At 38.4% G+C, this 27,047-nt stretch overlaps 2 pseudogenes; one reads left to right on the plus strand and one right to left on the minus strand.

Annotated features, from left to right (window-relative positions):
• Nucleotides 1-22,543: 22,543 nt before the first annotated feature.
• Nucleotides 22,544-22,901, minus strand: LOC148107306 (large ribosomal subunit protein eL42-like; annotated as a pseudogene).
• A 727-nt stretch (nucleotides 22,902-23,628) lies between these two features.
• Nucleotides 23,629-25,151, plus strand: LOC148107307 (protein ZAR1-like pseudogene; annotated as a pseudogene).
• Nucleotides 25,152-27,047: the final 1,896 nt, after the last annotated feature.

The raw sequence follows: 27,047 nt of genomic DNA on the forward strand, positions 1-27,047 counted from the left end.
ATAGTAAAATGTTCACAGTTGAAGCTAGATGGTAGACATAAGGATGTTTCCTATGAAATTCTTTCAACTTCACTATATCTTTAAAATTTTCCATAATACAATGTGAGAGAAAAAAGGGTCTGAAGCAGAGAAGGAGGCCAGATATTTTAGAATTTGATATGGTAGAGCTTAGTATAATTGAATGTAGGGAATGAGGATGCAGAACGGCAGGTGTTAACACGAACTTAAATAATCAGGATACCAGGAGAATAAATGTACTATTTTTATGAATAAGAACCATCTATTGAGCCCCAACTGTGTGCCAGCAATGGTGGTATTTCATACAGTTTGTTTCTTATCCTCACAACTCTATGTGGAAAATATTATATCCATTTTGCAATGACAAGACAAAAGCTCAGTCTGGTTAAATACAAGATAGAGGGAAGTATAAGGAGGAAGATGATGAGTTTGTGAGATGAAAGGACATGAAAGTGGTAATATCTAGTAGGAAGTTAGAAATATGTGGCTTTTGTACAAAGGATAAGGCTAGAGATACACATTTGGAGACCTCCTAGACTCCAAGACTCTTAGATGCCAGCAGAGATGTCTGCAGAGAGATCATTGAAAGCAGGTAGGCAAATGAAACTGTGAGGAGAGGGATAAAAATAAGAACTTGTGAGGATGCCCAGAGCTGGAATGGGAGAAAAAAGTGGAACTAGAGAAGTTTACATGGTGCCAAAGTCTATACTAGTACACATCCTGGTGTGGGAATAAAAATTGGATGGGACTAGGAGCTCCAGTTGGCAATTTCATGCCTGGGGGCTAGGAGATTGAGCAGTTCCTCTTACTCCTTCCAGACACATGCCCGATCATTGTGACCAGTGTACAGTTCAGATTTGTGACCAAACAACCTTTTAGCTTATAACCTAATGCAGCTTCCCCTCATTCTTTTGGTTGTTTTTTCTTCTTCTTCTCTAGCCCCATTTCTCGATAAATTGGGTTCCACCTGTTATTATTCCAAAATAGACACCAGGGATCCTCACTCAGTAACTTGAGGTACTCTTATCCTCAGCCCCTACTCATGCATGTGGACATCAGGAAGGGAAGAACTGCCTGTAAGCACAACTAAGCTAGCTGCAAACCTTTGTGTTTAGGCTATGATACAATCTCCATTGCTGTCTCGTGATCAAAACTGTAGTGGCATTGCTCATCAGGTCACATCCAGTCATATCTTGACCACTTACCCTTTGAATTCTCTTTCATTCCCGCACAGTTCAATATAAAACAAGTGGAGGTAGAAGAGTGCCAGAATGGTGTATTGTCACAAGTTGAGGGAAGAGATTTAAAGAATATTAAGTTCAGCAGTCTTAGTGCATACAAAGGAGACATAGAGGAATAGTACTGAAGTAAGACCTTTGAGGGTAGCCTTTATTTGTTGTATGACTTACTAAGTAAGACCTTCTGATACAGCCATTCACAAAATTTCAACTAGCAGTTTTTAAGTCTATCAGAGAAACAACTTATATACAAATGATTTTTTAAACTAATTAATTAATTTTAATTGAGATATAATTGACATATGTCACATCGTATTCGTTTTAGGTCTACGACATAATGATTTGGTATATGTATATATTGTGAGATGATTACCACAATGTTTAGTTAACATCCATTACTACACATAGTTACAAATTTTTTTCTTATAATGAGAACTTTTAAGATTTACTCTTTTGGCAACTTTAAAAAATATAATACCGTATTGTTAACTATAGTCACCATGTTGCACATTATACCCCCATGGCTTATTTATCTCATAACTGGAAGTTCATTCTTTTTGATCACCTTCACTCATTTTGCTCACCTGGCTCTAGCAACCTGTCCTCTGTATCTATGAGTTTGATTTTTTTTTAAATTCTCCATCTAAGTGAGATCATACAGTATTTGTCTTTAACTGTTTGACTTATCTCACTTAGCATAACACCTTCAAGGTCCATCCATGTTTTTACATATGGCAGATTTTCCATATGCTTGGAATATATATACACACATACATACAAACAACTTCTTTATCTATTCTTCCATCAACGGTTACTTTGTTTATATGTCTTGACTACTGTAAATGACGCAGCAATGAACAAAGGGCTACAGATATCTTCTTCAGTTAGTAATTTCATTTTTCTTTGGATAAATACCCAGAAATAGAATAGCTGGATAATATGGTAGTTGTATTTTTAATTTTTCTGAGGAAACTTTATACTGTTTTCCATATTCATTGCATCAATTTACACTCCCACCAATTGTATATAAGGGTTCCCTTCCTTCTCAACACTTATTTTTTCTCTTTTTGATAATAGTCATTCTTACAGGTAAGAAGCGGTATCTCATTATGGTTTTGTTATGCATTTCTCTAATGATAAGTGATGTTGGACACTTTTTCAGGTACCTGTTAGCCATATGTATATCTCATACACAAATTATTTTAAAACAAGATATGTAATACAAGAGAAAATTATTGGGGGTTTCAAGAGTGTTGTTTCCATAAAGTAGTGGGAGCATTTATCAGATTTTAGTTGAAGAGGAAATATTGGATGATGGAGAAATTAAGGTAATTAATATAGAGTTGTAGATCATTGTGGTGAAAGTTTGACTTGAAAGGCAAGAGGGTAAATGGAATGATTAGGATGACAGGTATGAAAAAGATCAAGAGCCCTTGGTGAAAAAATATAAAACATAAGTCTCCTAACCTGAGTTTATTATAATGCCAAGCATTATGCTGGTCATTGAAGATTCAAGCAATCATAATGTCACACACTTGCCTTCCTTAAGTGTCTCAAGTCTGTTGGATAGGATAGGAAAGATAGATACATTAACAGATATTATTTTTAAAAAGAGTATTTAAATGGAAGTGTCAATGTGAGTATATAAAGAAAGGAACATCTAACTGTCTTAGAGCACTGGCAAAGGCTTCACAGAGGAAGTGGCATTTAAGATGAGCCTTAATGATCAGTAGTAACTTGGGAAGAGTTATGAAGAGAAACTAAATTTATAGCAAGAGATATAGCATGTGAAAAGTTTTAAAGAGGTGGAAGAGTATCATGTATGTGATGATTGATGAACAGCTCATTTGACTGAGTTATAGGGTGAATAAAAGGGAACACCTGGATATGAGGCTAGGAAGATACACTAGCACCAGATGGTGAAAAGAAACTTGTCCAACCCGGTAGGAAGTTGGATTTTATGCTGTAAGCAATAAGGAATTCAAGCTGGGGAGAATATAATAAAACAAGTTTAAAAAAGATAACCAGCTTCCAGGTATGACAGAATAGATTGGATAGAACAATATTTCCTTTAAGAATAGTTAGAAAAATAAATTAAATACATAGTTTAGAAATATATTTGAAAGCATCAAAGTGCTGCTGATGAAAATAAGAATTAAAGGGACAGGATCTTGGGGAAGAAGGAACTGTGTAGAGAATTGAGCTGACAGTATGCTTTTTTCCTCAGGGCATTTGTTGACTCTGGGTGTAGAGTAATAGGTCAAGACTTCAGACAAAAGGATTAAGGAAGGGGCGCCTGCATGGCTCAGTTGGTTAAGCACCTGCCTTAGGTTCAGGTCATGATCCCGGGGTCCTGGGATTGAGCCCTGCATTGGTCTTCCTACTAAGCCAGGAGCCTGCTTCTCCCTCTCCCTCTGCCTGCTGTCCCCCCTGCTTGTGACTTCTCTCTCTATCAAATAAATAAAATATTTTTCAAAAAGGAATAAGGAAGTGATCGCTAGTAAGAGCAGAAAAATCAATAGAGTTTTTCAGTCTATCCTAGAGAAACAGAATTAGAGACTTAGAAGCTAAATTTTTATGAGAGAAGAGAGATAGGCAATTCATCTTCATACTCTATTGGATTTTATCCAAGGCATTTGTTAAATTTTGAAGTTGTGCTGGGATGGAGGCTAGAAGCCAAATAAAAATATCTGAAAGTAGAGCAAAGGTTTTGGCAATATCTCAGTGCTAAGAAGAGAAGTATTAGAGTTCAGACCCCCACAGATTCTCAGTTGGAACACCTGGAAGCTATGACCAAACAGTACCAGTTGAACTAGAAGTAGATTGAGCCTAAATAGAAAAGAATATTAATCTCCCTTTTTATCTGCCAGCAAAGGGAAGACTGAATCTTCTTCGAAGAAAGATAACATATTTTCAAACCTATGAAAAATTTTCATACACAATGCCCAACACTCGATAAGAAATAACTAGGCATGGCATACCTTGTGATTAAAAACAAAAGGGAAAAGAAGGACACTAAAAACAATCCCAAGGAAAGTCAGATATTGGAATTACTGGAAAAGGAATTTAAGATAGCTATGGCTAATATGTCAAGATAATGAAGACAAAATGGAGAATTTGACAAGAAAATTTGAATTCATAAAAAAGAAAGCAAATAGGAATACTAGAACAGAAAAATACAATATCTGCAATTAAGAACTCAATAAACAGGTTTTAAGAAGATTAGCTACACAAGATCAAAAGGTTAGTGAACTAGAAGAAAGGTCAACAAAATATGCAGATGGAAGCATAGCAAATAACAAAGGATGGGTAATACAGAAAAGAGTGTATTATGTATTCTTGAAATTGAAATATTCAAAAGAGAAAAGTACAAGAATGGGTCAGGAAGAATATTTTAGTAAACAATGGGTGCAAATCATCTAAAACTAATGAAAGATAAAGAAAACAAAGAAACCTCAGATGCAAGTTTACAAACACAAGGCAGAATATTAATTAAAATACACCTAACCATGTTATAGTCAAACTGCTAAAACCAAAGACCAAATGAAAATCTTTAAAGCAACTAGATTAAAAAAAAAAAAAAGCACCATAAGCTTTTTTTATAAAAAAATAAGCACTTTAAGAGCAACGAAAAGACTGATAGTTGACTTCTCAATTGAAATGATGGAAGCTGGAGGACTCATGGAATAACATTTAAAAGTACTGAAAGAAATCAGGGCACTTCAGTCAGTTGAGTATCCAACTCTTGATTTAGGCTTAGGTCATGATCTCAGGGTTGTGAGATTGAGCCCTGCATTGGGCTCTGGGCTCGGTGTGGAGCCTGCTCCATATTCTTTCTCTCCCTCTCCCTTGCACCCCCCACCCCACTCATAATCTCTCTCTCTAAAGGACAAAAATAATTTAGAGTGCTGAAAGAAAATAATTGCTCATCTAGAACCTCACCAAACAAAAAGATTCTTCAAAAATGAAGGCAAATTGAGTATATTTTCAGACAAAGCTGAAAACATCACTAGCAGATGTGCACTAAAAGAAATACTAAAGGGAATTCTGCAGAAAGAAGAAAAATAGTCTCATATGGAAGCATGGAGACACAGGACAGTAAAATTAAGTGGAAAAGGATAATGGGAGGGTAAATGTAATTAAATATCAGACATATAAAGCAATAATTTATTATCTTATGAAAATAAAATATATGCAGAATTAAAAATGCTGAAATAAAAGAACAGATTTATAAAACAGAAAATAAATATCTGATAGAGAAAATAAGCAAAATAAAAGGTATTATTTGAAAAGAGAGATAAATTTGATAAAGCCCTTTGAATGCTATCCTGAATTGCCAATATGAAGAGAAAAAAAAAAAAAAGGGACATCCCTGAAGTTCTCCAGATATTAAAAAGTAATAAGGAATATAATGAATTAAAAATTTTGGTGAAATTTAGAAACCTCTAGGAAAGCATGGTTTATCAAAATGGATACAAAAAGAAATTAAAAATTCATATATCTAGTCTAAAATCTGAATCTATCACATTGAAACTCAGTGGTTTCACTGGCGAATTCTAATCGTCTAATAAAGAAACAGCAGTGATCTTCTACAAACCTTTTCAAAAAATAGAGAAAGAGAGAATACTTCCCAACTCTTTTTTAAGGTCAGTATAATCCTAATTCCAAAACATACAAGAAAGAAAAATTACAGGCCAATTTCTACAAAAAAAAATTCTAAAAAATGTTAGCAAATAGACAAGACATACCATAAACAAGTGGGGTCGATTTCAGGAATGCAAAATAGGTTTACCACTTGAATATCAATCAACATATTTTGCCACATTAACAAAGAAAAGGTGAAAGAAATCTTCACTCAACAAGATGTTGTACTTATAAAATCCAGAAGACTGCAAAGAACTATTAGAATTCATAAATAAATTCAACAAGTTCTTGAAATTAGGTCAACAAAAATCAGCTGTACTTCTTTTTGGTAGCAACAAACAGAAAAATGAATTTTAAAAGATAATGGCTCACAACAAATTTTAAAAAATGAAAAAAAAAACCTTGCAATAAATCTAATAAAAAAATATAAGAACTGTACATTGAAAACTACAAAATATTATTGAAAGAAATTAAAGTAGCTCTGAACAAATGGTGATGGGGGAGTATACCATGTTCATGGATTGGAAGACTCAATATTGTAATGATTTGAGTCTCCCCAATTTGATAAATAGATTTAACTTCACCCCAATCGAAATCCCACCAGGTTTATGCTAGGGAAATAGTCAAGCTGATTCTAAAATATATATGAGAACAAATGGACCAAGTATAGCAAAGGTGTTTTTTTAAGAAGAACAAAGTTGGTGGCTCTTGCTATTAGACATCAAGACTTAGAGTAATAGTAATTAAGATGCGGTATTGGTACAAGGATAGACAAATGGACCAGTTGAACAGAACAGAAAGTCCAAAAAGAGATTACCTTTGATTTATTATAAAGATGGTATAACGGGGTTTGGATGGCCTTTTCAATAAATGCTGTCATGTCAATTGGATATCAGTAAGTAAAATAAATATGTCTAGAACCCTACTCATGTCCCAGGTAAAAATCAATTCAGGAAAGATTATAGATCTAAATGTAAAAAATTAAAATAACAAAGCTTTTGCCCCCCCAGGTTTATATCGAGATATAATTGACATACATCACAGTATGAGTTTCAGGTGTATAGAATAAAGGTTTGACTTATATATATTGTGAAATAACTACCATAATAAGCTTAGTTATTTCATCCAAAGTTTATATAGATGTTAGTTAACATCCATCATTTATATAGATACAATAAAAAGAAATTGGAAAAAAAATTTCTCCTTGTAATGAGAACTCTTAGGATTTACTCTCTTATACATCACACAGCGGTGTTTGCTACAGTCATCATGTTGTACATTATTCTCTTACTATTTATTTATCTTATAACTGGAAGTTTGTACCTTTTGGCCACCTTCCTCTAATTCTACTTCCCCTTATCTCCTGCCTTTGGTTACCAAAGTTTGACCTCTTTTTCTATGTTTGTTTTGTTGTTTTAATATTCCACATCTAGGTAAGGTCATATGGTATTTGTCTTTTTCTGTCTGACTTATTTCACTTAGCATGGTGCTCTCAAAGTCCATCCATGTGGTCACAAATCGTTGGATTTCTTCATTTTTTATGGCTGAATAATATGAATAATATTCATATTTTATACATATCACAAACTACTCTGTCCATTTTTCCATCCATGCACACTTTGGTTATTTATACATCTTGGTTATTGTAAATAATGTTCCTATAAACATGGGGGTGCAGATATCTCCCTAAGATAGTGTTTGTTTCCTAACAAAGCTTCTAGAAGAAAGCATATGAGAATATCTTCCTGACCTGGAGGTTGGCAAAGACTTCATAAAAACAAAGCACTAACCATAAAGGAAAAAAGTGATACATTGATAAGTTGGGCTATATTAAAAGTATATTAAAGAGCTGCAGTTCCTCAGAAAATACCATTGCAAGAGTGAAAGGCAGCACACAGACATGACGTAGATATTTGCAGAGTATATACTCGGCAATGGACTTATAACCTGTAAGGAACATAAAGATTCATAAAATCAATAAGATAATGTAATGAAAAGTCCAATGAAAGCTGAGGGCAAAACTGATTTTAAAAACTGTTGAAATAAATCTGTAGGCCCTAGATGGAGCTACTCCTGCTTGGGGTGTCACGTCAACAGACTAAAATTTAGATAACTTCCATGTCCCTGAAAATGCTTCCCTTGCCTAGAAATGTAGTCTATTCAGTCAGCCAATCCCCAAAGCCAAGTCAGCCCTGGGCCTTCTCGCCCCAAACAAGGTTGACTAGGTGGCCCCAGTCAATTGGATATTTTCTATTTGTCTCTTCTTTGTTCTTTATTCTGTTAAAAAGAAAGCCACAGACAAGCCCCAAATAGTGTCACTTAGATTGTGTTTCCAAACTGAGGCTTAATACTAAACTAAGTGCAGTTTCAACCTCTCCCAGAAACCTGTCCTTAACCAGTCAGTCAGGAAATTTTTCTATCCATCAGCACCAATGAATCTGTTAATTGGTCCTCTCCATCTACCAAAGAAAGATGAGATAAGCTGCGTGAGAAGACATCCCGCTCTTCCCCCAGCAAACAGCCCCCTCTGGAACACTCCTCTTCTTTGCTAATAACTTTCTTGCCACCCTCCCACCTATAAAAACCTTCCATTTTGTAGAATGGCTCAGAGTGTCCCTCTACATGCTAGTTGGGGTGCCCCCCTGTTCATGAATCGTTTAATAGAGATGTTACTGAAAGTTAGATGGAAAGGGAAAGTACCCTCGGTTCTTTTCATGGCCACGGTAAAGAATTACAATAGGCTTAGTTAACATCCATCATTTATATAGATACAATAAAAAGAAATTGGAAAATGAAAGAAAAGTGAGCAATGTTTTATTAAAGTATGCTTGGAGGGAGGAGTGGGCCAGTCACGACAGACAAAGGCCCTGGAAACTCTGGGCTATGGGTTTACATCAATTTTTTCTTTTGCAGGAGTCCTAAGGTGGCAACATTTGAATGAAAGCTTAGATTTATACAATAATTAGCCAACTGTGCACATCCTTTCCCAAGATGTTTTCAAAATGCTGCTCAGGGTAGGACACCGGGACATTATTTCTATTCCAGAGACATAGGTCAAAGAAGGACAAGGGGCCGCTTTCTGCAGGAGCACAGCAAGCACAATAAACTTCACTCTTCCTCTGTTATAACCACAAACCAAACCACCTGCTAGATGGGTGGCATAGGGTTGTCCCCAGGTGGTCTGCTGTTGGGGCTCTCCATCAAGATGTCTAAGGTCCATCCTCCTTGTCACTCATGTCTAGCTTCCTATAATAAAGCCAATTAGAACTTCAAGTTGATTTGGTCTAATTTTGTTTTTCAATAATTCTTTACCATATAAAAATTTATTGCATTTGCCTCATTTTACAGTTCTCCAAAAGGAGACTGTCTGCTTCATGAAGTGTTCAATAAAATTTGTTTGTATTACCTAAATTATCTTCTTGAATCACGTGTTAACACAGCCAAGGGCCTGGGACCATAAAGAACAGAGGAGCTGATGACAAGCCTGGAAATGGTCCCTGGGGCACCACTGGGAGGGGAGGAGCCACTTACTTCAGGGAATCTGTTCAGGATTTAGAGCTGGCTGGAAGAGGAACCTCAATTTAGTGTGATCAAGTGTTAGGCTTGATGAGGAAAGACGTTAGGGTTCGAAGCCAACGGCCAAGAAAGAATTCTTGAGACATCTTTGTTGCAAAAAGGTGGTTTTATTAAAGCACAGGGACAGGACCCGTGGGCAGAAAGAGCTGCTCTGGGGTCATGAGGAGTGACCCATTATATACTTTCAAGTTGGGAGGGGGGTAGGGATAGTGTAAGCCTGCCAGGTATTTTGGAAACAAGTTTTCCAGGATCCTGAGGGGGCTAGCTGTTGTTAGGAAAGGTCATTTATTACTGTCTAGTAAATCCTCAGTCATGAGACCCTTCAGATGTATATCGGTGGGTCATATGCTTAGGGGATGTTTGCCAACATGTATTTTGGGGGGTAAAGATGAAGGAAGTTTCCAAAGGAATTTTTATATGTTAAAGTAGACTTACAGGACCCTGGGGGTCAGGCTAAGATTGCCTTTTGCCCTTAGCAAAGTATTAACACTAAGGCAGCTGAGTCCCTGGAGGAAGGACCCTCTGCCAGTTTCAAGGGCTTGTCAGTGGGCTGTAGAGAGTAAGGAATTTAATAATTTTTCTTCTGGCTTTGTTGCCCACACCAAGGCTCTCAAACGATTCCAGCTGGCCTGGTCTTATGTGGGCACACTGTACATTAATGTGACATGAGATTGGATGGAGTTCCATCTCCACATTTGCAGGAAGTCTCCTGGTCATTGCCCTTTGTTCCCTGTGCCTCTGCTAAACTCTCCATCTCACCCCATCTTCCCTCCTATGTGCAGACTTCTTCCCCACGAATGTGGAGCACAGCCAGTTTGGATGCTGTTGTCACTATTCACAAACTATGACAGATGCAGGACAAATGTGTAGAGCAGCCTTTTACCACAGGTCTTTTCTGGGTGAAGAGGGATGGAGGTAACAAGAAGAATTATGGTCAAGTGCTACTCAAACTCCTAGTTCTTCAGTTCCTTGACTCGTATCTCCCCAGCCCTCTTTCTCCAGGAGGGTTCCAGCCTTTTGGGCTGCAAGATCCTAGGTTTTTTCTGAAGGTTTTCTCAGAAACTCCAGGATCTTTATGATGCAGACTAGACCATTTAGCTCTTCTGGTGTCACTCCTCTCCCTTTCCAGTCATACCCTGGAGGTCGTCTGTCACCAAACTCCACTGAGTCAGTTTCCTAGGCAAAGGAGAGTCTTCTAGGGAGGGGTTCTGGGGTAAGCTTAAAAATAGTTCTTTAAAACCCCAAACTGAACTCATTAACGTAGGACACATCCTCCTCTCTTCCCAGCCCAGTTGTCACACCAAGTTCTGTGTTAATTCAGTGATAATAAAAAGATTAATAAGAGAAAAGACAAAGTTCAGGTACACATGCACTTGATAGTTAATGAGTAACTCACTGAATACGCAGAATCAAGGTTTATGTATCAACTTAACAAGGGGGCATTGAAGGCTTCGGTGGGAAAGCAGAGAAGGTTCTGTTAGGCTTTTTGATGCTCACAGAAATGGGGAGTCTGTCTCCACAGAAAGCTGAATTTGCAGGAACTCCCTCAAAGGGGGATTCGTGAGAGCTGTATTTTTCTGGAGGCTCTGCTTTAGCCAGATATGGGAAGTTCAGATAAGATTTCTTTCTGAACCTTCTGTAACTCAAATGTTTTCATTTTAAAATAATTTTTATACCAACTGTTGGGGTCCTAATGGGTCCCCACAATAGTAAAGTAAGCTACACATGCAAATTATTGACAAGAAAATGATTTTATTTCATGTCTCTCTAAAAAGTAAAACAGGATATATTCTCTACAAGTAGGTATAATACTCCATTCTTTATAAACATACATTTTATTACTCGTCTGAAATTCAGATAAAGGCTTTTAACAGCTGGATATCTCATTTTTGCCTGGGATAATGAGGTATGCATCACCAGACAGGATTGGAATGTCTTTTACTTCTTTCTTTATAATTCCTTGTAGCCTACCCATCATCAAGTTGTTGATGGTTGAGAATCACTACTGGATCAGGGACCAGATTATCCATAATAATCTAATCATCAGCCTGTTAAAAAAAGTTTTAGTTTTACTCACTAGGGAGTGAGCTCTTAGAGATCTCCAGACTATTGTGAGAAATTCTTTTCCTTGAGTAGTAATCCTAATGCTTGTGAGATAGGATATCATCCTGGGGCATCTAAAAAATGTTTCTTTCAGTTCTACTGTTTTATTTTATTTTTTTAAAGATTTTATGTATTTATTTGACAGAGAGAGAAACAGCCAGCGAGAGAGGGAACACAAGCAGGGGGAGGGCGAGGGGAAGAACCAGGCTCCCAGTGGAGCAGGGAGCCCGATGGGGGCTCGATCCCAGGACTCTGGGATCATGCCCTGGGCCAAAGGCAGATGCTTAATGACTAAGCCGCCCAGGTGCCCCTCAGTTTTAATGTTTTAAAGATTTATTGAGTGCCATCAAACCAGAGACCTCTGGAAAGGTCTTATTACAAAAAGAGCCTCAGGGTTGAGTAAGCCTTTTCAGGATCAAGAAAATTAAGGATGATGAGAATTCAGGAAAAAGCATACATGAGTATACATACAAACACCTGTTCTTTTTTATTTCAGTCTCAAGATGGTATCACTGAAACATCTTACTGACATCTATGCAAAATATCATATATCTTCATCTTAGAAAATTCAATTTTTATATTTCCACTCTACTTTTAATGACTTAAGGGCTCCTTTGGGGTTCTTATACCAATATTATATTGGTTTTGAAGTTTTACGGTATAAGGCTTTCCATTTTCCATACCAGGAGTCACTTTATTTGAATACCATGGTGTATTTCTGCTTGCACACTGGCAAAGACAGTTGGAAAAAAAAAAAGTGTGATATTTTATTTTATTGCTACCAGAAAATAGTAGCCATAAGGTGGAAATGTGAGGAACCTCCCACTTTATAGGACGAATCCCTTGTATCAGGACTCGGGGCTCTAATGAGATGTGTGATGAATTTTTAGAACTTTGTGCTTAATGCAGAAAATCATTTAGCTAGTTACTATCATGACAAGAGAGAGGCATGCTATTCATCCTTTCCTCCTCTGTGTTGGCTCAAATATGGATATCATGGCTGGACTCAAGGAGCAAGCAGGAATGATGAGGTGCAAAGCCATGTGTTGAAGATGGCAGAGTGAAAAGGTGGAAGCACTCAATCTGTAATGGTCACAGACCTGCCAAACAAGCCAAGGACTAAGTGAGAGGGAAAGAAAGTTCTAATTTTTTTAAGCCAGGTGGCTCTTATACTGAGAAAGACATTGAAAGGGATCAGAATATGTGACTGCAAAATATGCCATTTTAGCATAAGGATTATTTTGAAGTGAAAGCAACTGAGAAAATGCAGACATCCCTCTCTCTTCCTGTCTGCCTAAAAGCAGGACACACGTTTCCCCTGCGAAGGTATTCTCTCTTTCCAGGAAGAGAAGAGCAGTCTTTATCACAGAAGATGAAGATAGGATTGAGATGTGCCTGCATAAACAAACCTTACTAACTGATCTTTATTTTCCATTAGTTTGTCCCATATATTTACCTTCCCTAATGTACTGCCCCTAAAAGCTCCAAATCCTTTTCCTTTGTCTTATAACTTCTGTACAGTTTTTTTCTTTGTTTCAAGTTCTTATTTAAATTCTACTTAGTTAACATATAGTGTAATACTGGTTTCAGGAGTAGAATTTAGTGATTCATCACTTACGTATAACAGCCAGTGCTCACGATAACAAGTGTCCTCCTTAACACCCATCACCCATCTAGCCCATCCCCTTGCCCACTTCCCCTCCAGCAACCTTCAGTTTGTTCTTTATAGTTAGTCTTTTATGGTTTGCCTCCCTCTTTTATCCCCCCTTCCTCTATGTTCATCTGTTTTGTTTCTTCAATTCAACATAGGAGTGAAATCGTATGGTATTTGTCTTTCTCTGACTGACTTTTTTTCCGCTTAGCGTAATACACTCTACATTCTGTAAAAATTTATTACCCTTTGTTAAAATACCATATAAGCCTCTGGGTCTGACAGCCTCTTTGGGATTTTAATTTCATTTCTGTGAGGCCCCCCATATGCATATACAATAAACCTATTTTTCCTACTAATCTGTCTTTGTCAGTTGGATTCACAAGTCCCAGTCACTGAATTTGAAAGGGTAGAAGAAAATGTTTTTTTCCTCTGCCAAAACATCAGGGGAACCAAGATATGTGAATTCGCTTGTTCTTTGGAAGACTGTGCTAGGTAATCTTCCTATTACGTACAAAGATAAGTAGATGAGTATATTGAACTCAGTTTCAATGATCACCCGTAGCTAAGCATGTCATCTGTGCCCTTACTTATTCCTTCCCCTCTGTATTTTTTTAAGAAAATCCAAAATACTCTATTATTGCATCTATGAATGTTTTAGTATATATCTCTAGATATCCTCTTTTTATAAAGATAGTAAATCCCATCATTGGATCCCACCCTGACCTTATCTAAACCTAATTATCTCCCAAAGGAGATACCATATGGAGGGTTAGTGTTTCATATGAATCTTGGGGGGGGGGGGGCACAAACGTTTAGTCCCTAACAATGGAGATATTTCTCCCTCCTTTTTAATGCTGCATGGTACTCTATTATGTTTTCGATATTAGTGTTACAAATAGCCTTGCACAGAATAGTTTTGTGCATTTATCTTTAATATGTTTGCCAGTGTATCTGTGGGACAGAGTCCTAGAATTAGGATTGCCAGGTCAAAGGATTTCTGGAGGACATTCAGATGTAATATTGCCAAATAATGCCAAACTCCATAAAGGTTGTATCATTTTGCATTCCTGTCAGCAATGTATGAGAGTACGTATGTCCCGATAGTCTTGTCAATGGTTTGTTGTCGATGTTTTGAATATTTGCCATCATAATAGCTAAATTATTAATTAATTAATTAATTAATATTTTTAAAGTGGGCTCCATGCCCACTGTGAGGCTTGAACTCACGACCCTGAGATCGAGCGTTGCATGCTCTAGTGACTGAGCCAGCCAGGTGTCACTAACCTATTTTTTATTGTGGTAAAAAGACACATGAGATCTACCGTCTTAACAAATTTTTAAGTGTATAGTGCAGCATTGCTAACCATATGCACACTGTAACAGCGGATCTTTAGAGCTTTTTCATCCTGCCCTGTGGAAACTTAATAGCCATTGAACAGCATCTCCCTGCTTCCTTTTACCCCCACCCACTGGCAGCAGCATTCTTCTTTCTGCCTCTATGAATGTGACTACTTCAGATACTTCATTCAAGTGAAATCATGCAGCAGTTGTCCTGCTATAACTGGTTTATTTCACTGAGCATAACGTCCTCTTCGTTTACCCGTGTTATATGACAGAATTCTCTTCTTCTGTAGGTCTGGATAATATTCTATTATATGTATATATCACATTTCTTTATCCATTCATCAATTGATGAACATTTAGATTGTTTTCTCATCTTGGCTATTGTGAATAATGCTGTGATGAACCTGAGAGTGCAGGTATCTTTTTGAAATCCTGTTTTCAATTCTTTTGGACAAGTAACTGGAAGTGGGGGTGTCGGATCATATGATAGTTCTATTCCACACCGTTTTCCATATTCCATTGTCATCTTTGGCCCCTCATCTGTCTTGTGGGGTGCTATGGTTTATTATTGTCTACATCACACCTCAAGTACAGGAGACAGAGAAACACATTAAATCCTACCACAGGGACGCAATCAAGATGTTTATTGTCTAAGCCCATGTTGTCTGTTAGAACATCAGCAACTCCACTCCTCAGGATGACCACTTGTTTTGTGAGCTACACTTCTAGAGTGGTCCCATGTGTCCACACCATCAGGGGTCCTGATACTTCAGGGGGCACTGTGAAAAGCAGTGCTTCCATCTTTATTCGTCACAGTTTATGCTGTCCTTAAATTAACATTCTTTCACTAGGATTTAGGCTTTCCCTGCATTCTTTCAAACTAATATATTCTTGCATAGAACAATGAAGTACTTTCTCCCCTACTGGTGTTTTAGTTTTCTGGAGCTGCTGTAACAAATCACCACAAGCTAGGTGGCTTAAAATAGCAGAAATTTAGGGCACCTGCATGGCACAATGGGCTAAGCATCCGACTCTTGACTTCAGCTCAGGTTGTGATCTCACCAAAAAAAAAAAAAAAAAAAAAAAAACTCAACAAGAATTTATTCTCTGATAGTTCTGAAGGTGAGAAGTCCAAGATCAAGGATGGTTGTTTCCTTCTGAAGGACCTAAGGGAGTATCTAGTGTGGGATTTTACCTACCTTCTGGTGGTTGTTGGTAATCTCTGGGGTCTCTTGGCTTGTAGATGCATCACTCCAATCTCTGCCTCCATCTTCACATCGTGTTCTCCCTGTGTGTCTCTGTCTCCATTTCCACTTCTTATAAGGACACCAATAATATTGAATTAAGGGCCCACCCTACTCCAGGATGATTTCATCTTAACTTAATCACATCTGCAAGACCCTATTTCCAAATAGGGTCACATGCCAAGGTATGAAGAGTTAGGATCAACAGATCCCCCAAGGACACAACTCAACCCATAACAACTAGTCTGATACTGTGTATGCTACTCTGAGTAGCCCATCTCTGTCCTCACCCCACCTCTAATTTCAAAACACAAACCTTTGCTTGCTTTTCTAAAGGAAATAAGGAAAATACTTCTCATTTTCTATTATGAGCATGCAGGAAAATAAAGCATAGCTCATTTTCAGAAAAATTTATAGATAACCACTACTAGATTTTTTTTCAAATTGAAAATGTATTTATTATTTTTTATGATTATAAGTGGAACACATAATCATTATAAAAATTCAATTTAGAAACAATAGTAGACTATAAAACAGATTTATCTTCTGATATAACAGAGGAGATAAAAGGAAAGAACAAATTGTTGTTGTGGACTAAGTTATTGGAACCAAACCTCCCCTGAAAATACCTAAAATTTTGGATAAAATCTAAACAATTCTTCCTTGACATCATCAAAATTTTGCCAAGATGTCAGGAATTGGCTGTCCAAAATCTGAAGGAAAATGGGAGCCCAGGAAGGTAAGCAGAGCACAGACACCTCTTGGTTCTCAGGGCATTCATTGAGGCTGGTAAGCTCGATCTTTGGCTTTGATGGCCCCAGAAGGTAACAAAAAGCAAATGCTGTGGTCAGCCTAAGAAAGGGAAACTGTCCTCATGTTGTGATGGGGGTGAAAAGGGCTAGGTGGCATGGAAGGCAGGAAGATATATCCCAGCAATGGTGATGGATTTGCAGCATAAATTCATTTCTCCTGCATGGTGAAAATTATTTAAGTCTTGAGTTTATTTAAAAGTTATTGTGTACAATCACTTTAGAAGATTCTTTGGTAGTTTTTTTTTTTTTTAAAGATTTTATTTATTTATTTGACAGAGATAGAGACAGCCAGCGAGAGAGGGAACACAGCAGGGGGAGTGGGAGGGGAAGAAGCAGGCTCCCAGCAGAGAAGCCTGATGTGGGGCTCGATCCCAGGACCCTGGGATCACGCCCTGAGCCAAAGGCAGACGCTTAACGACTGAGCCACCCAGGTGCCCCATCTTTTTTTTAAAGATTTATTTATTTGAGAGAGAGAGACTGCAAGCGCATGTGCTCAAGCAGGGGGAGGGGCAAAGGGAGAGGGAGAGAAATCCACAAGCAGACTCCCTGCTGAGCACAGGGCCTGACCTGGGGCTTGATCCCAGGACCCTGAGATAATGACCTGGGTGGAAATCAAAAGTCAGATGCTTAATTGACTGAGCCATCCAAGTGCCCCTCTTTGGTAGTTTCTTAGAAAGTTACTCTTGTACCTACCATACCACCCAGAAACTCTACCCCCAGGAAAAACAAAAATGTGTTCACAAAAATATTTGTAAATAACCGTTCATAGCAACCTTCCAGACTCAAATCTGGAAACACTTCGAATAGACATGAACTGGAGAATGGATAAAGAAATTATGATAAATTTATATCATGAATTACTACTCAGAAATTTTAAAAAATTACTGATACACACGGATGAGTTTCAGAAATATTATGCAGAATAAGAGTAGGCAGATACAAAAAAAGTGCATACTATATACTATTTATATGAAATTCTAAAACAGGCTAAACTAATATATAATGACAGAAAGCAGATTAGCGGTGCCTTGGGGTTAATAGTGGGAAAGATAGACTGCAAAGGGACATAGGAAAATTTTTGGGGGAAAAATGTTCTATATCTTGGTGTTGGTAGTTTTCACATATCATTTGTCAAAAGTCACTGATATGTATATAATTAAAGTATTCAAGTTTTATTTTATGTAATTTAGATCTCAACAACATTGTTTAAATGTTAAAAATTATTTATTTATTTATTTATTTTTAAAGTTTTTACTTATTTATCTACTTGAGAGAGAGAGTGAAAGAGAGAGAGCATGAGCAGGGGGAGGGGCAGAGGCTCGATCCCAGGACCCTGGGATCATGACCTGAGCCTAACGCAGATGCTTAAAAGACTGGGCCACCCAGGCGTCCCTAAAAAAAAATTTTTTTTAAATGTGATGCTGGACTGAGAGCCACTAGGTACCTGACACTGGGTTACTGGGTAGAAATATCTTCATCTTAGGCCTCAAAAAGGTGACCACAAATAATTTTTCATGGACAGCAGCACCTAGCACATATAAAAAGAAATGTCAGATAAACTATATCATGAGCAGAGTTTTAAGTTTGTAGAAACAAACTTGCCAAGACTTTAGGTAGTGAAGTTATCATAGATTATAAAATAGTCATGTTCACTATGTTTAAAGAAAAAAAAATGTGGGTAATAGAACACCAACTAAAGTGACCTGGTGAATGTAAAGAAGAGCCAAGTAGAGTAAGATGTGGAAAATAGAAAAACTGAACTTTAAAAATTTGTTGAATATGTTTAACAGAAGACTCAAATCTATTGAAGTGAAAATTAGTAAATTGAAAGATAGATCAGAATAAATGATCCAGAATGTAGAATGAAGAAACACAAAGGTACAAAAGACGAAAGAAGGGTTAGAAAGTGAGCTCTCAGATATCTAACTGGAGTTTCAAAAAAAAAAACCCCAAAAAACAAAAAAAAAAACAGAGAGACAATGAGAGAGGTAATATTTGAGATAATGGCTGAAGCTTTTCTAGAACTGATAAAAGATCAATTCACAAATTCAGGAAGTCTACCAAGTGAGAAGAAATCCTCATCTAGCTTCCTATAAATAACACAATAAAATAACAAAGTCCTAATAAAATGACGAAAAACAGACAAAAGGAAAATTGTAAGAGCAAATATATTCGAAATACAGAGTGAAAGATTTCTCAACAATAACAATGTGGAACTCAGAAGACAAAGTGCTGAAAGATTATAGTTGTCATTCTTGCACCTGTAATGAACAAAAGATAGCTTTTCAAAAATGAGATTGTACAAAAAGACATTTTCTTTTTTTTTTTTTTTAAAGATTTTATTTATTTATGTGACAGAGAGACAGCCAGCGAGAAAGGGAACACAAGCAGGGGGAGTGGGAGAGGAAGAAGCAGGCTCATAGCAGAGGAGCCTGATGTGGGGCTTGATCCCACAACGCCGGGATCACGCCCTGAGCCGAAGGCAGACGCTTAACCACTGTGCCACCCAGGTGCCCCCAAAAAGACATTTTCTGATGATGAAAACAGCTCCTCACTAAAGGAAATTTTAATGAATGTATTTCAAGCAAAAAGATAATAATCCTGGTGGAAGAGCTGATGTGCAAAAAGAATAAAGATAGTGGTAAATATCTGTTAAGCCTAAATAACCACTAAACAAATAATGACAATGACTTGTGGGATTGGAAAAACAAGATAGAGTTAGTGTAACAACATATAAATCAAGAAAAGAGCAAATGGAATGATTAAAAAAACTCTAGAAGGACAAAAGCAAAACACATTTAATAGATCTTTCTATACTGAATCTGCCAATTCTAGGTACATCATTGAAGTGGAATTGTACAATATTTGCTCTTTTCATCTGGCTTATTTTGTTTAGCATAATATTTCTAAGGTTCATCCATATTGCAAAATGCACTGGGTTTTCTTTCCTGTTGAATAATATTTCTTTGTGGGTATGTACACATTATGTTTGTACATTTATCTGTTGGTGGACATTTTTTATTGTTAGCTATTATTAATATTGTGCATCTCATTTTTAAATTGAAATATATTTGAGATACAACTGTGTAGATTTAAGATGTACAACATGTTCATTTGGTAGATTTATATATTATATGATCACCATGGTAGCAATAATTAGCACCTCTGTCACATTACATAATTCTTTCTTTCCAGTGGTTGGAATAATTAAGTTCTAGTTTCTTAGCACATTTGGTGATTATAATACAATATCGTTGTCTATATTCACTATACTGTGCATTAGATCTAGGACTTATTTACTGATTGTTGCAAGTTTATACCCTAAACCACATCTGTCCAGTGTCTCTAACCTAATGACTATTATACTCTGTTTTTATAAGTTTGGCCTTTTTAGATTCCACAGATAAGTGATATCATATAGCATTTGCCTTTCTCTGACTCACCTCACTTAGCATAATGACCTCAAGATTTTTTTCAGATGTTAAATTATTAGTGTACAGAAATGCAACTAATTTCTGTATGTTGCTTTACATCTTGCAACTTCACTGAAATTGGTGATTAGTTCCAACAGCTTTGTGGTTGAGTCTTTGGGGTTTTCTACATACAGAATCATATCATTTGCAAATAGCAATAGTTTTCTTCTTTTTGGATTTATATGCCTTTTATTTCTTTGTCTTGCCTGATTTCTCTAGCTAGGACTTCCAGCACTATATTGAAAAAGAATGGTGAGGGTCGGCATTCTATCTTACTCCTGATCTTAGAGGAAACACTTTCTGTTTTTGAACTGTTGAATGTAATGTTAGCTGTGGGTTTGTTATAAACAATCTTTATTATGTTGAGGTATGTTCCTTCTATATTCAAACCGTTGAGGGTTTTTATCATGAAAGGATGTTCTATTTTGTCAAATGCTTTTTCTGCATTTACTGTGATATTTATGTGATTTTTATCTTTTATCCTATTAATGTGATGCATTACATGTTGATTTGCGCACGGTGAATGGTACTTGCATCCCAGGGATCAGTCCTGCTTGGTCATGGTGTGTAATCTTTTTAATGAGTTTTTGGATTTAGTTTGCTGATACTTTGTTGAGAATGTTTGCATATATTTTCTTCAGGGATATTGGTCTATAGTTTTCTTGTAGTGTCCTTATCTGCCTTTGGTATTAAGTAATGCTGGCCTTGGGGGACGCCTGGGTGGCTCAGTCGTTAAGCGTCTGCCTTCGGCCCAGGGCGTGATCCCAGCGTCCTGTGATCGAGCCCCACATCTGGCTCCCTGCTCCCTGGAAGCCTTGCTTCTTCCTCTCCCACTCCCCCTGCTGTGTTCCCTCTCTTGCTGGCTCACTCTCTCTCTCTGTCAAATAAATAAATAAAATCTTAAAAAAAAAAAAAGTAATGCTAGCCTTATAGAATGAGTTTGGAAGTTTTCTCAACTCTTCAATATTTTGCAAATGTTTGCAAAGGATTGGTGTTAGTTTTTCTTTAAATGTCTGGTGGAAATCACCAGTGAAACCATCTAGTCCTAGGGGTTTCCATGTTGGGAGGCTTCTGATTACTGATTCAGTCTTTTTACTCGTTAATGATCTATTTAGATTTTTTATTTCTTCTGAGTCAGTGTTGGTAGGTTATGTGTCTGTAGGAATTTATCCGTATCTTCCAGGCTATCTAATGTGTTGGCATGTAATTTTCCTAGTAGTCTCATAATCCTATGTATTTTTGTAGTAGCAGTTGTAATGTCTTTTCTTTCACTTCTAATTTGAGTCTTCCTTTTTTTTCTTAGTCTACCTAAAAGTTCGTTAATTTTGTGTTTCTCTTTTCAAAAAAATCAGCTCTTAGTTTTGTTTATACTTTCTATTATTTTTCTGGTCTCCAGTTCATTTACCTCTGCTCTGATCTTTATTATTTTCTTCTTCCTGATAACTTTGGGCTAATTTGTTCTTTTTTCCCTAGTTTCTTGAGGTGTAAAGTTAGAATGTTCATTTGCGATCTTTCTAATTTCTTAAACTTTCTTTTTTTAGTGAGAGAGACAGAGAGACAGTGAGTGAACACGTGGGGGGGGAGGGGCAGAGGGAGAGGGAGAGAGAGAATCTTAAGCAGGCTTCACACCCAGCACCAAACCCAATGCAGGGTTTGATCTCATGACCCCGGGATCATGAACTGAGCTGAAATCAAGAGTTGAATGCTTAACTGACTGAGCCACCCAGACACCCCTCCAATTACTCTATTTTTCTTCAAGATTTTATTTATTTGAGAGAGAGAGAGAGTGTGTGTGTGTGTGAGAGAGAGAGCAGGAGGAAAGGGAAGAGGGAGAGGGAGAAGCAGACTCCCCACTGAGCAGGGAGCTGGATGAAGGACTCAATCCCAGGACCCTGAGATCATGACCTGAGCCAAGGCACACAGTTAACTGACTGAGCCACCTTGGTGCCCCCAAAAAGAGTCTATTTTTGTTTGACTGTGCCACCCATGTACACACTCAATAGTTCTTTGGCTCCCTGAGGAAACAAAATTTACCTCAGCTCTTTGAGAGTAGGAATTTCGATTATGCTTACTAGTGTCGTTCCTCACAGCGGTCTTGGACATTTACTGTTTTTTAATTAACAAGGAAATATTATTTAAAAGAATTAGAAATGAAATCACTTAAAATGGCTTTTGCTCCCAGTGTTTTCAAAGTTTTTCTTCTGTCGGCACGCCCCATTCCTCTAGTCAGATTGGATGTAAGTATTGGGGAAACCTTGAAGACTTTCCTGCATTCATGTGTTAGAATTTACATATGGCTGATAACTGGCATTCTCTGCGGTGGTGTACGCCATTAGTTTCCTGATCCTCTTTTCTCCTCCTTATAAGCGATGATGGCTCATTTATTAATTAATTTACTTATTTAGAAGTGAACATAGATTCAAGATTTTATTGTCTTCATAATAAAACAAAATATGAAGCTTAGAACTGGATCACTTGGCCCTTTCTCTTCTTATCTCCTCCCAGTTCAAAATGCTTGCATCTTTTAGTAGCCAGCATTCTCTTAAATCTGCAGCTGGGCTCAACACATTCAAGCCTCAGCACAATCTTCTTTGTAGTTTTAGCCTTTTTCTGGAAAATCAGCTTAGTCTGCCCACCATAGCCACTCCGCTTCCTGCCCTAATGCCACTTTCCCTGGGCATAAAGGGGATCTTTACCTTTCTTGTATTGTGTCACTTTGTGGGGTTGGTGCTTTCACACTTCTTGTGGAAAGTCCATGTCTGCGAGAGTGCTATCTGTGCAGAAAGCTCCTCCATTGTTTAGAACTTTCCTTGAGCCGATACAGTCCTATCTTTAGGACGGACACAGGCTTCAGACTGTGGAGCAATAGGGGTGAGGAGGGCTCTTCCAATGTCAGCCGTGTGTGGTCTGGATTTTGCCGGGTTATTAGTGTTTCCAAGCACAACAGGTGTAACTACAAGAACCTTGGTGGGGGTTGCTGATAATCATAACTCATATTGTTTGTTTATTCATTCACTTAAAAAATACTGGGCGCCTGGGTGGCTCAGTTGGTTAAGCATCTGCCTTCGGCTCAGGTCATGATCTCAGGGTCCTGGGATCAAGTCCCGCACAGGCTCCTGGCTCAGCGGGGAGTTTGCTTCTCCCTCTGCCCCCCGCCCCCGCTCGTGCCCCCTCTCTCTGTATCTCTCTTTCAAAAATAAATAAATAAAATTTAAAAAAATATATATGTATTGAGCTCTTAGCCCAGCTTTGTGCTAGGTGCTGTGATTCATTACAGCAAGTGCTCAGACTTGAGACCTGCATAGCACAAGTGATGTGCCAGGCACGGTTCTAAGTGTGTAACATAAATGAACTCAGCGACTAAGCTGGTCTCTGATGCCAGGAGAAATACATACGTATCGTGTGACAAAAACTGGCATGGGTTAACAGCCTTTAAAGAAGGCAATTAAATCAAACTGACCCCAACATCTGAATCCACCAAAAAAAATAGAGAACCAACTTGATCAAGAGAAAAAGGGGTGAATGAAGGTGGCTGGCAAACAAGGACACAGGATATTGTGCTTCGGGCAGAGGGAATGCTTTGTTCGCATTCCCTGTGATTGTACCAGGGCTATGGGAACACGCTGCCTTTGGCCTGCCCTGGACTCTCTGAGCACAAACAGCCTGACTAGGGGCAAAACACCAGTCCTCCACTCTCCTGGGCAGGCCAGGGCTTCTGGTACCCATGAATGCCTCCAACTCTTACACAGACCATTGTAAGAGGGCTCAGCTCAAGGCCATTCTCTCCTAAATGAGCCCCAGCTTGAGCATACGGCTTTGCAAGGCCAAGGCCAACAGATGGATGTGCCGGTGAGGCCTTGGGTGGGCAAGTTGTGCAAGTGCTTGCTGGGCCTTGCACCTGGCGTGGCCATTCCTCCTGGGGCGGCACCCGCCACAAGACACCCCTGCTGGCTTGGGTGGTCTGTTCGCAGTAGTTGGTTGCAGGGGCTTGATCCAGCTGTGGAAAGATGGAGAAGAGGGGGAAAGGAAGGTGCTTTCAGACAGAGCGGAGGCCAGCTAGCAATAGCTGCCACCAACTTGCAAGTCAGAGGGTGACGGGCAGGAGGAAGTCTGGCAGCATAATGAGCTGGAGCAGAAAGATGATGCAAGTCCTCGGGAAAGGAAGCACAGAGATGCCACCAATCTGCTCTGAAAGCTCAACCTCCAGTTTCTGGATCCAAAATATGGCTATTTTCACCCTAAAAACTGTAAAACCAGATGGGAGAGTGCTTACATGTGGTACGTTTCTGGAACAAAGTTTATTTCAAACGACTCTGTTGAAAATGCCAAATGAATGTTGACATTTATTGAGTAGAAACCATCCATGTCAGACCTATTCAAAGTCTCATCGCTCCTGTCCTGGAAGGAAAAGACACATCGAACTAAGGAAGGCCGTTGACAGAAACTGCGTGGTCCCTGCAAAGACAACAGATTCTCCTAGGGTAACATTCACAGCTCCAAAGACGTCATGTAACAGACAGTGTGACCTGTACAGGACACCCCAACTCTTCTTGAAACTTACTACACCGTTTTCCTTTTTTGCCATTTAACTCTGAACTGGCACAGGAAAATGGTTAGGCTTTTGTACTTTTTGTAGGCTGTGTAACAGTTGTACAATGTAAATAGAATAAAATAGATGCATAGAAAAATAGAAAAAAAAAAAGGATTGCATCTCAAACTGTCTTGGAGCCTAGGGCCCCTAAAGATTGGCTGAACTGGTCCCACAGGTTCTGCAGGCTGTCACCATATTCCATTGTGGTCCACATCAGGTCAGCAGCCTTGGGGACCTGGGCTCGCCTCAGGGAGGGGCACAGTGGGTCTCAGTTCAAAAGGGGATCACGCCCCCAGATTCCTGCTGTGTCCTTGTTCGGGAGCTGCTCCTTAGGGCACGCTACTGGTTTGACAACATTCTCTTCCTTTTGTCCTCTGCGTGGGGTGGACTGAAATTTCAGTATGACATCTACAAATTGCCGGATACACTGGCAGCTAAGAGAATCGATGCCTAGAAGCACTTGCAGTCGCGAGCAGAGATTACTGACACAGACAAGGAAGGATTGCACAAAATAAGGCTCTTGGAGGCTTCATTTAGTGGTTCTGCCTCTGTAGCAGTGGTTCCCAAAGCATGGCCCAAGAAGCGTTCATGTCCCTTGGGAACTTGGACCCACTGCAGTCTCGGTTTTAATGAGTCCTCCATGTGATTCTGACTCTAAAGTTCCAGAAATCATTTCAATCTCTTTCTTTGTATTGTTTCTTTGCCTGAACAAGTCCATTGTATGCCCTTCCAATGATATTTGGTAGTCATACTTAGATATTTCTCCAAAATGCGCTCTTAAAAATAGAAAGAAGTTAGTGAATGTTGTTTTTTAGACAGGGATCTGTGAGCCACAAATCCAGTTTATGACTTATTTATACGCATCCATTGAAATAAGGAAGGTTTTACATTTTTAAAACGTTGTTAAAAATAAACAAAGAAGGGTGCCTTGGTGGCTCAGTCAGTTGATTTCTTGATTTCTGCTCAGGTTATGGTCTCCGGGTGGTGGGATCAAGCCCTGTGTCGGCTCCGCACTCTGCAAGGTGTCTGCTTGAGATCCTCTTTCTCTCTCCCTCAGCCCCCCCCCACACCGTGCGCTCTCTAAATAAATATATGTGTGTATATATATATATATGTATAAATATATATGTGTATGTTTATATACATATAAATAAAAAAAGAAAACAGCAATAGGTGACAGATGCAATATGGTCCTCAAAGCCTAAAATATTTACTATCTGACCCTTTAGAGAAAAAGGTTTGCTGATCCGGTCTTTTAGATTTCCCCGAAATCTTATTTACTTTGAATTAAACGGTCGTTGCTTCTGCAAATATGTTCTGACATCCAAAGTCAATTTAGAATAAACTTGTTAAAAAATGTTTTAACTTATACAAATGTGTTTTCCTATTAGTGAAATCTGCACTGTTTTTTATGACTACCTATCCTCTAGTTGGAAAGGAACAGGATCCTAGATTTCATTCACAATTGACAAATATTTATTGAGAAGACACAAAGGTTAATAAAGTTAAATTTTGCCTTGAGTCCTTAAGAATGCATTAGAGTGGTCTGACATGAGAATGGATACCATATGAGCGCTGTGATCAAAGCCAGTACTTTGGGCTTTGGGAACACAAAAGGACACTTACTTAGTATTCCATTACAGGGTTACACCCTCACTAATTTATCCTGTGCCTGATGATAGACATTTTGTTTGTGTTTAATCTTCCCTTTTTTCTATCAAAACAACGTCACCATGCATAACCTTGTACACAGCTCATTTCATCGATGTAAGACAAATTTCCAGGAGCGAAATTGCTGGGTTGAAGGCTCTGTGCTGAGAGACTAAACATACCAATGGACAATGGCCAGACCATTGTCTGTATAAAAATAGAGTTCTGACCCATAACCTGTAGCAACCAGCCCAGGAAACCAACTCATTATCTGTTGTAACCAGTCTAGAAAGTCAAACCATTATCTGCAGCCACCAGTTCAGGAAGTCAAACAATAACCTCTCTAATAATTGGCCAAAAGCAGCCAGGACTTGATTAATAGCTGATAGATTCCTTAATTTTTGCCCGTTTCCAACTTCGGACCAACTGGAGAAATCCAAATATGCACCCCTAACCAATGACATGGATCCCTGGTTCTAGTTAGCCCACCTATAGCTTCCCCATTCCAACAACCTCCAATCAGGGCACATCTGAAGTCTTCCCTTTATTCCACTATAAGACCTTCCCACTCTTCTGCCTGCCTTCGAGTCTCTGTTAAACACAAGTGATGGTGGCTGACTCCCTCACTATAGCAAGCTCTGAATAAATAGGCTTTGCTCTTCTCATTTGGTTGGTCTTTGCTTATTTCCACAATTAAAGT

Source organism: Ursus americanus, chromosome 32 (assembly GCF_024610735.1).
Source record: "Ursus americanus isolate L20-20 chromosome 32, mUrsAme1.1.p, whole genome shotgun sequence".
Lineage (NCBI taxonomy): Eukaryota > Metazoa > Chordata > Mammalia > Carnivora > Ursidae > Ursus > Ursus americanus.